Source organism: Tenrec ecaudatus, chromosome 3 (genome assembly GCF_050624435.1).
Source record: "Tenrec ecaudatus isolate mTenEca1 chromosome 3, mTenEca1.hap1, whole genome shotgun sequence".
NCBI classification, from domain to species: domain Eukaryota; kingdom Metazoa; phylum Chordata; class Mammalia; order Afrosoricida; family Tenrecidae; genus Tenrec; species Tenrec ecaudatus.
In genome coordinates, this window is record NC_134532.1 from 19,748,546 (window position 1) to 19,758,508 (window position 9,963).

The window sequence follows — 9,963 nt, forward strand, 5'->3', positions numbered from 1 at the left end:
CCCCCCCAAAAAAATTATATATGCCATTCCTATTTACAGAAAATATTGATGGGAGCCTTTTAGGACTGAATTCAATGAGATTTCTAGATTTAGCTGATCTCCAAACTTTTGAATAACTAATAATATTACCATAATCTAATGCGGAAAAGAAAATATGTATCTGATAATTTAAGTGTCCTAAGATTTGCTGTGTTTTATACATATATAATTCTCTGAGTGTAGAGGATCACTGCCTTTATTACCAAACTCATTCTCAATCCTAAGCCATGTCTACCTCCTCAACCATCTTCCTCATCACTTTCTGTGGCCTGGGAAAACTGGACCTTGGGCTTCGTGAGTGGAGAAGTCATAGACAGACCCGTGTTCTCTGAGGAAACAGTCAACATTCTCATTCCAGACGAACTCATTATAAAAGTACCATCACATGTAAATCTCCACATAGTCCATCAGATAGAGTCTCATAATATATTGTTTAGTTTATGTCGTACTCACTCTGAATAATACACCTAGGAATCACAGACTTTGTTCCCAAGAATATTTCGGTTTCTTCCTTTTCTTGGGGGAAGTTCTCAGAGGTGAGTCGCTCAGGGATTGAAACATGAATGTTTGGGAATGTTTTATCTACACACCTGGCTCATTGTCTACCAGTGCAGGTACAAGAGTTGAACCAGGACTTGTAAAATTCACAGACATTGAGACTCACCTGCTCTGTCTCTAGGTTCTTTGAAATCAGCTGTGGGTTGGTATGCTACGGAGTGGTGAGAGCACAGATTATAATCTAACTCTGTTGTCTTGAGTACAATGTCACCAGTGACCCCTTTCATTGTCAAATTCATTTATCGCCTACCTCCATTGCTGCCCAGGCCATTACCATGTACGTATCACAGTAAAGAGAAGTGGGGAGGAGTCAGTGTGATTCCAGGAGTGGAGTTGAAGAAAGGGGTCTGAGCTGCACTGAGCTCCATTTTCTACTTTTCTGTGTGTTCTTTGTTTTCCTTAAACATGGTTTACATTGTTTTCTAGAACTGTTCCTTATTTTTCTATTATAATTGTTTCGAAAAATAAATGTTCATTTTATGTTTTTCTTTTTAATAGGTCACCTTCTTTGTGACCTTCCTTGTAATACTATTTATAACACATTTATTGACATTTTCCTTTAGATCTCTTAATATAATCATCACATTTAGTTTGAGTTTCATAAGTAAGTTTCTAGTATCCATCTCTGTGTCAAATGTGAATCTCTTTTCGATGTTGTTATTAATTATGTCTCTTTTCTCACTCTTTTGTGCTACCCATCACTTTTATTGGCTAGATGGATATGTTCAATAGGACCATCCATATCAGCATATTGTGTATATATGATGTTTTCCCTTGTGGAGTGATGATGACCTAACTCCTGCTAGATTTTTGTCATCAAGGTTTATGAAAATATAGACAGTGCCACTGGATCCAAAGACTTTCTCCCCAAAGGCCTGTGATCATCCTGCATTCAGCATCAGTGCATGTGGTTCCTGAGTCTGAACAAGTTTTCATAGATTGGTTTCGGACTTATGGGCTTGGACTGGACTGGGTTGGGATGCTTTCTTAATGTACATTACCCTTTATATAAAACTCTGTCTTACATATATGAGTTTCTATAGATTTTGGTTCTCTAGCCTACCTGGACTAATACACACCCCACTCCCCACCATACAGCTCTGGGAGAAGAACTTTGGTATACCACAATGTACATGTTTCCCATTCATCAATTTGTATGAATACAGAGTCATTATGGAGTCTGTGCTGATCAGAGGTTTTCAGGCAGCTATTTTAACAAGTAATAACATTGAGAGCAATTGTCTGTGAGTGGGTAAGAGTGGGAGACAGTGGGTATGTGTGATGCTTGTCATGTGCAGCATATACTGTCTCTGAAAGTATCAACTGTAATGTGCAATAGGTTGGGTCTGAAGGAGACTTGAGGGAGCATAAGTTGACTTTGAGATTCTACTGTGCAATCTCTAGCTTCACTTTTGCTAGTTCTTCCGTTTGTCAATTTAGTATCAGCCATGCTCCAGGCCTACAGTGGATGTTCTATATTAGTACTGTTGCTATCACATATTAAACAGAGTCTGTGAAGGCTGGTGTACCATCTGCAGAGACATTGCCAAGCACACCTGTATCAGCGAATGGACAGTCTGAAAGTCAATCACATGTCCATGTATTATGGTGGGGAAGACACACTGAGGGAAGTCATTGTGAGTACAGATACAAATCTCCCATGCAGGGAGGGAGCTGTGTTGCAAGGCTCTGTGAGGGCCTGAAGAGAAGGAAGGATTCTGACTCATGAGCATTTGGAGAGGGAGTTTCAAGTCTGGTTTCCTATTGTGATCCAGGGTTCTTCGTCTCAGTTTCCCACCAGGAATCTATATATTTTTTATGATTCAGTGCCTACCCTTTGTATCTGTCCATTCAAAATTTTGTTGTAAGAAGAGAAAACAATTACATAGAGGGAAAAATTCAACCAACCAAAATGAGCTTGGTCCTTATGGAATAGAAATGACTCTGCCAGGGTTTTCAGCATACACTTGGAGAAGGTCAGGGAATATCTTGCAGGCAGACTCAGTGGAGTGTCTGAGTAGTACTAAGTGTTCGGGACTCAACTAATGGCCGTAAAGTTGATGGTTTGAAACTTGGTGACATTTATTCAAGTATAATATATTGAAAAAAGTTGTTTTTTACCCAAACCAAAATTCTATTGACATCCATCACTTTCCACTTATACTGATCCCAAAGGACAGACTAGAGCTGCTCCTATAAGCTTTACAAGCCTGTACTTCCTTATGAGATGTTTCTACCACACATTACTCCCTCAGAGGAGCTGGTGGGTCAGAATGATTCACTTTTCATTCAACCACTGGGCAAGTTACCACTGTGCTTACCAGTGTTGGTAGTTCTAATTTATCAGAACTACTTTTTTTAAACATTACACTTCATCAAATAATCATCATCGTTTAGAATTATTTACTTCATAAAGTCTTGCTATTTTTCTTCCTGAATCTTCCTCCAGATCAGGGGCCAGCAAATTTCATTTTTGAAAAAGGCCTAAAAACCACAGTTTATGATTCCATTGGTCACCTAGTCTTGAAGACAATTACTCAACCCTACTGATTGAGTGTGAAAACAGCAGCCTGCAGTGGAGAAGGACATAGCTGTGTGCTAAGAGAATTTTATTCATAGACACTGGGCCATGAGCCTGTTAACAAAGCTCTACACTGAAGGTCTGTGTAAGTAACAGATGACCTTCTGTTTCTTTTCAAAAAACAGTCTTATTGGAATTTCATGAAGCACATATGATACAATTCAGTAATTCAATCATATCAAGAAGAGGCATACATGTCTGTCTCCTTTGCAGTAGGAGCAGCTCGCCTTCCACTGTACCTCATCCCCTAAACATTTTCGCCAGTCCAAATTCATCTCCACCCCTCCCCTAGTCAGGAGCACCTCCCAGCTGCTGAACCAACCACTGTCTGTGTTGGCACAGAAACAGCCCAGACACTGACAGATGAGCACTTCAGCAGCTTGGCAGTTCCACGTTACCCGACCTAACTGATCCCTAGTTGCAGCTTCCAAACCAGCACCATTTCAAGGGACATTGACACAGCAGACAAGTTCATTGGGGCCGGGGCTACCACAGTTGGAGTGGCGTCTCTGGAGGTGGCATTGGGACTGGGTTTGGGAACCTCATCTTGGTTATGCCAGGAACCCCTCTCTGAAGCAGCAGCTCTTCTCCTACACCATCCTGGCTTTACCTCCTCAGAGGCCATGGGGCTTTTCTGCCTGATGGTGGCCTTCCTCATGCTCCTTGCCATGTGAACGAGCCATCTTCATCCACCACAGTTCTCTGTCCCATGCCTGTCTGCCCAATATGTTCCTTTCCCTGCACCTCCCCAGGCAGCCTGGGAAAAATAATTTCCTCAGGGTTTGACAGAGGGAAAGCAAATAAATACTGTATTAATAAATGCTTCCTTTTTTAAAAAGTGGGGGGCATATAATAATCATCACAATTGATTCAAATTTTTTCTTCTTCTTTGTTCATATATTTATTTTGGCAAAATATACAAAACAAAACATTCTCCGATTCAACCACTATTATGCATATAATTGTCTTTGATTATACTCTTCATGTTTACAACCATTATTGATATCCTTTTCAAAATTATCCCACCACCATTAATATAAACTGAATTTCCCCTAAGCAACAACCAATTCTCCTTCACCTATGGTAACCATTGGTCAAGCTTTCTTTCTTTTTTTATGTAGTTTTAAAAAATATATGTATATAATATTCACATATCATATACTTGGGACAGAGTTAATTTTTGAAGTGATCTAAAATATATATGTACATTTACACATATATCATAACAAATTCTTATGTTCCCTCCCCCTCTCACATTCATTGTTTGTTCCCCAAATTTTCTCACCCTTCCTACTCCTCTGCTCCCCAAGGGCCCAACAGACCATTGCATCAGTTATTGTCTCTATGGATCCGTGCCTTCTGTGCTTTACAAATTTGGAAACCCAATAGAAACAATTAAAAACAAGATAAAACAACAAAAAGAAAATAATAATGATAGAAGGATAAAAATGAAAATATATAGTAAGAAAGGAAAGACCACCCTCAATATTTTAAAATTCAGCAAAAAAAATCTGTCATGAAACAAGTGAGAAATATTTGACCTTAGAGCAAATTCAGGTTGGATCGAGAGGTAGGTCGACTGACCAAGTATCATAGTATGTATGGTCCAATCCACCATGATCAAGGTAACAATCATCTCTGTCTGAGAGTAAAGCTTTTCAAGGGGATCTGCCAGAGATTTAATATGACTAGATATTCTTCAGATGGATTTCAAGTTCTCACTGTTCACCTACCCTTAGACAAATTGGATGTTCATAATTTGAGCTCTGAAGTTTTTTCCTTTATCACATTTGAATTTAATTGTCATTATCTTTGGATCACACATGCTGGTGTGCTTCTTCATTGTGGACTTCCTTGACAACTCACTTAGATGGCTGCTTGTTTGAAGACAAGCATTTAAGACCCCAGATAATTGATAGCCTAGAACCATCTGTGTTCTTCACCACACATTGCTGTAATGCCCTTATTTTCATGTTAAGATCCTGTACCCAGAATATGATCACCTAGAGGATAGATCTAGCTAAATCTTGTCACAAACCATTGGCACATCTACCTAGTACCTGGAAAGTGAACATGGAAACTCCACACCTGTATTAGTCTGGGTAGACCAGAGAAACAAATTCATAGACAATCATATGTGTATCAGAGAGAACTTTATATCAAAGAGCAATTGTGCATTAAAAAAGTTTACCAGCCCAGTCCAGTTCAAGTTCCTAAGTCCGATATTAACCCATATATCCAATACCAGTCTATAAATATCTCTCCAGACTCATGCAATATATGCCATGACACTGAATGCTGGAAGATCACAGGCCATTGGGTGGAAAGTCTTGTGGATCCAGTGGAGGTGGAAACATCTCAATGCTGTCAGGGGCCTCCACGTGGCTTCTTCAGCTCCAGGACTCTAGTATAGCGCCACGTGTCTTCTGCACAGGAACGTCTCCCAGGGTGTGAGTCTTTGTCCTGCCTCCAGCGAGCTATTTATCTCTCAGTGCCTCCAAATGAGGTCATCAAACTGCACCCTGATGACAGGCTAAACTCCAACCCTTCACTGTTAAGTCTAAAATTGACAACAGATATGCAAATTACCACAGAAACCATGGAGGCAGATGAAGAGTAGGACAGGAAAAGGGAAGTAGGTGCCTTCTCTATTTCTCTTGTACTCTACTTTTATTTGTATTTTTATGATATTTTTTTCTTTCTGTTTAATTTTATTTTTGTTTTAATTATTTTTGTTATTATCTCCCTGTTTGGAAGCAAAGAATAAGTGCATGCATAGAGACAATAACTGAGGCAATGATTTATATGGAAGAGGAAGCGGAACGGGGAGTGGTCAGTGGATCTGGGAGGCAGGAGGGAGCATTAGAGCTCATTGTGATGCTGGATATACAATTCTTTATTAGAAGTGTTTTAAGTATGGAAATGTGAATGTTATATGAGGAACATTACTAAAGGAAAAGAAAAGAAAGAAAGAAACCAGACTTGATGTATGGTTACCATGCGTGAAGGAGGAAGAATTATTGCTCAGGGGGCAGTGAATTCATTTTAATGGCGGTGGAACAATATACAGGGGGTAAAAATAATGGTTGTACATGAAAAGAATAGGCCATGGCACTGAATTACACATGTAGAAGTTGTTGAATTGGTGAAAGTTTTGTTGTGTACATTTTTGCAAATATGTGAAACATATTACATGAATAATGATTATAGGGAGAGAAATTGTTCTACAATCAACTGTGGTAAAGTTAGTACAACTCTTCTTGATATGGTTGAAGTACTGAATTGTATGATAAATGGGAAAGTGCCAATAAAAGTGTTTTGTTTTGTTTTTAAGAGAAGTGGATAGTCAGAAATGCTCATCATTTTACCTCCCCCTTTAACCTAACAGCCTGCATATCTCATGGGCTACCCTTGTCCTAAGGGTAGAACTGGGCTGCCCAGAGAGAAAGTGGAACATTCCAAGGAAAATGGCATCCCTAGGAATTCCCTTCATTGTGGCTCACACCTCAGCCAACTGCCTGAATTTCTACAAATTTACCCATGGTTTTCAGGAAGGACTTGTTTGTCCGCAGTCAGTGCAAATAATGAAGGGTAGAGACTGACCTCTCAAAACACAGGTCAGGAAAATTCCCTCTAGTAGCCATTACTCAGCTGCTCCTGCTCAGAGCCATCCTCCTTCTGTTTCCACAAGCACAGCACACATGGATCACCTGCAGTAAAATATGGTAACAGAAGGTCAGGGATCTTGAGGCTTCATCCTTTCCATGTTTATCAGAGATGCCTTTGGAGGTGACACCTTTCTGGATTCTTCTTGGTGACATGAATGCCCTACCCTGTGAGCTCCTTCAATGTCAAAAACAGTGCTTTTCATCTTAGAATGGTTTTCAATAGGATTTCTTCCCTATTCCTAGGTGTGGTAGTGCAGGTAGAGCTGCTACAGACCAGTCATGGGTTGGGAAAGCTATGTACTATGTTTCAGAGTGCTATGTCTAACTTACAGGTCTGCAGATATCAAGTTTCTAGAATTATCAGGCTCTGGGAAATAAAACCTGTGTTAGGTGGCAAAGAAGCCTAGTGATGAGAGTCTTAGCAACAGCCCAGTCTTCATATATTGATGCACTGCAACCATGATAGCTCAATGAGCTGTGTGCGTGTGTTTTTAACTGAACAATCTGAAACCTGGGGACACTGACATATAAAATGTAGGATATGTACAAGGAGTCACAATGAAGGCTAAAGGGTCAAACATTTGAAGCGTCAAGACACTAATTGGGCAGCAGAGGTTGCTCAGAGCACATGTGACACAGTCTTTGCCACAGGAGCAGGTGCAGTGTTTATTTCCTCTGTGTCTGGAGTTTCTCAATTCAGCAAAGTGGAGAACCTATTCAGGGACACTTCAGCAACTACAGTTCTCAGGTCTCTTATTTCCCTGAAGGGAAGATCCTAAAAATTAAAAGCCCGGATCTTCCTGAGAAGACACGACAGAAAGAAAGTGCACTTGGGATAAGTTGAAATCAATCCCACAAGGACCGGTAGTCTCTCTAGGACATTAAATTCTGACCTCCATGTGCTTCTCTCAACAAATTCAGTTTCTCTCCATCCTTATTCTTTTTCCCAAATGACAGTAGGTTGAAACTGTATGTGTGTGCATCCCAAACCAAATACCTCTTGTGAAGAGAAAACAAAACAAAACCTGATTTCTGAAATAATTGAAAGTTGTATATTATTTTGAAACTTGGATAAACTGACATTTTGAGATCCTTAATAAAGCACCAAAGTGTCTCATAGTCATTAGAAATTATATAATGGGGCTGGCCCTAATCCCAACTATGTGGACTCCCCCACACCCCCAAAAAAGGCACTTTAGAGGACAGCACAGAACCTAAGCTTGGGGAGAGGAGTATGTCTGAGTAGAGCACACAGGAGAAACAAAGAGGGTAGGAGTGTTAAGTGGAACAAATCCTGACTCACCAATCCCTGACGATGATATTCCTGCTCAGAGCAGACAATGCACAGAGAGGACTATAGAATCGGTCCCACCACAAGACACGATGTCCCTCACTGAACCATATCGCTATGGGGGACAACACTGGAGACTTGGTGTGGGTATTGTGTCTGATCTGACCCCATCACATTGGAGCAAAACACTAAGGGCATGCAAAAGCAAGAGGAATAAAGCAATGAAGTCCCCAGAGAATACCAAAATTAAACTTTGGGGACAGAGTGTGGCACGGCACCACTTCAGGCTCACCTGGAAAAGACTCTGAAATGTCAAAACTCAGACCTGGGACTATTTATAGACTTTCCTTTTTTGTCATTGGCTTTCTTTTTGTTGATATTATTTCTGGGTTTTTTTGGTTGGGTTTGTCTTCCTTTATTGTTTTGTTTGGCTTTGCTTTGTTTTTGTGCTTATTAATGTCTCTGCATGTCTATCTAGATAGGAGACAGAATAAACAATTCAGAGAAGCAAAAACAGGACAGATGGTTCCAGTGGGACACGAAGAAGGGAATGTGGAAGAAAAGAGAAATCGATCACATGGATCGACATATAATCCCCTCCCAGGGGGACAAACAACAGAAAAGTGGATGAAGGGAGACAGCAAACAATATAAGATATGAAAATAATAATTTATAATTTATCAAGCATTCATGAGGGAGGAATGGTGGGAGAGGGAGGGGGAAAATGAAGAACTGATATCAAGGGCTCAAGTAGAAAGAAAACACTTTGAAAATGATGATGGCAGCATATGTACAAATGTGCTTGACACAATGCATCAATGTATGATTGTGGTAAGACCCCCAATAAAATTATTTAATAAAGAGAAAGCATTAGTTTATAAAAACATAATTCCTAGATTTGAAGAGGACAATCAACTCATAACATGGGAGAGTCCCTTCTAATTTTTGGAAGATGCCCTGGAAATGTCCTCATGTGCTATGCAAATTTACAAACAGCATGGGCTTCTCTGGAGGATGCAGAGACCCTCAGCATATATAGAACCTCTAAGGTTAACTTGGTACCTTACATTCTTATTTTCAAAGGCCATGTGAAGGGAAGCAGCTTGAATCGAGGCAAGACATACCTTCAGGGAATGATAGAGACTTGGGACCCACTGTCATATCCAGCTCAAGGCAACAATTAAGGGCAGTTCTAGAAGGGGCTGGGGAGGGTTTTCCTTTTAGCATATGAATTTTGTTTTCCAAAAGATAATTTAAAACAGAATTAGAAAAGGGATGCTGTGTCAGATGAAATACATATTTCTACAGGGAACATTTCACTGCATCCATAAAAGAATGAGCACTACACTTGTTTTCCATGAACTGGACAAGAACAACTCAGTCTCTGGTAAGAAGCAAAAGAGTTTATTAAAGGGGACAGAAAGGAGAAAAAGAACCTGCGCACGGACCAGCTCCCTGAGCAGGGACCAGCTCTCCGAGGAGAGAGTGGTGCCGATTGCTCACAGACTCGGGTTTTTATAGGGTGGAGTAGACAAGTGGGCTTTGCAGTTGTGCAAGCAAGCAAGAACAGAAGCAGACCTTGCAGTTAGCCTTTAGCTGAACTTTCTGGGAACTTTATCTGTAAGTTTCTGATGACAATGTACTGAACATTCCAGGGACCTTATCTGTAAGTGTCTGGTCATTACATCCTCTAGACCCTTTGTGTTTAAACAAATGATACTAAGTTTTGATTTCCCAAGCATTTGAGTCATTTACGGGAACTACCCCACACCCCTTCTTGTATGACTTTTAAATACAAAATGGTTCTGCTGAGGCCAAGTCCCACA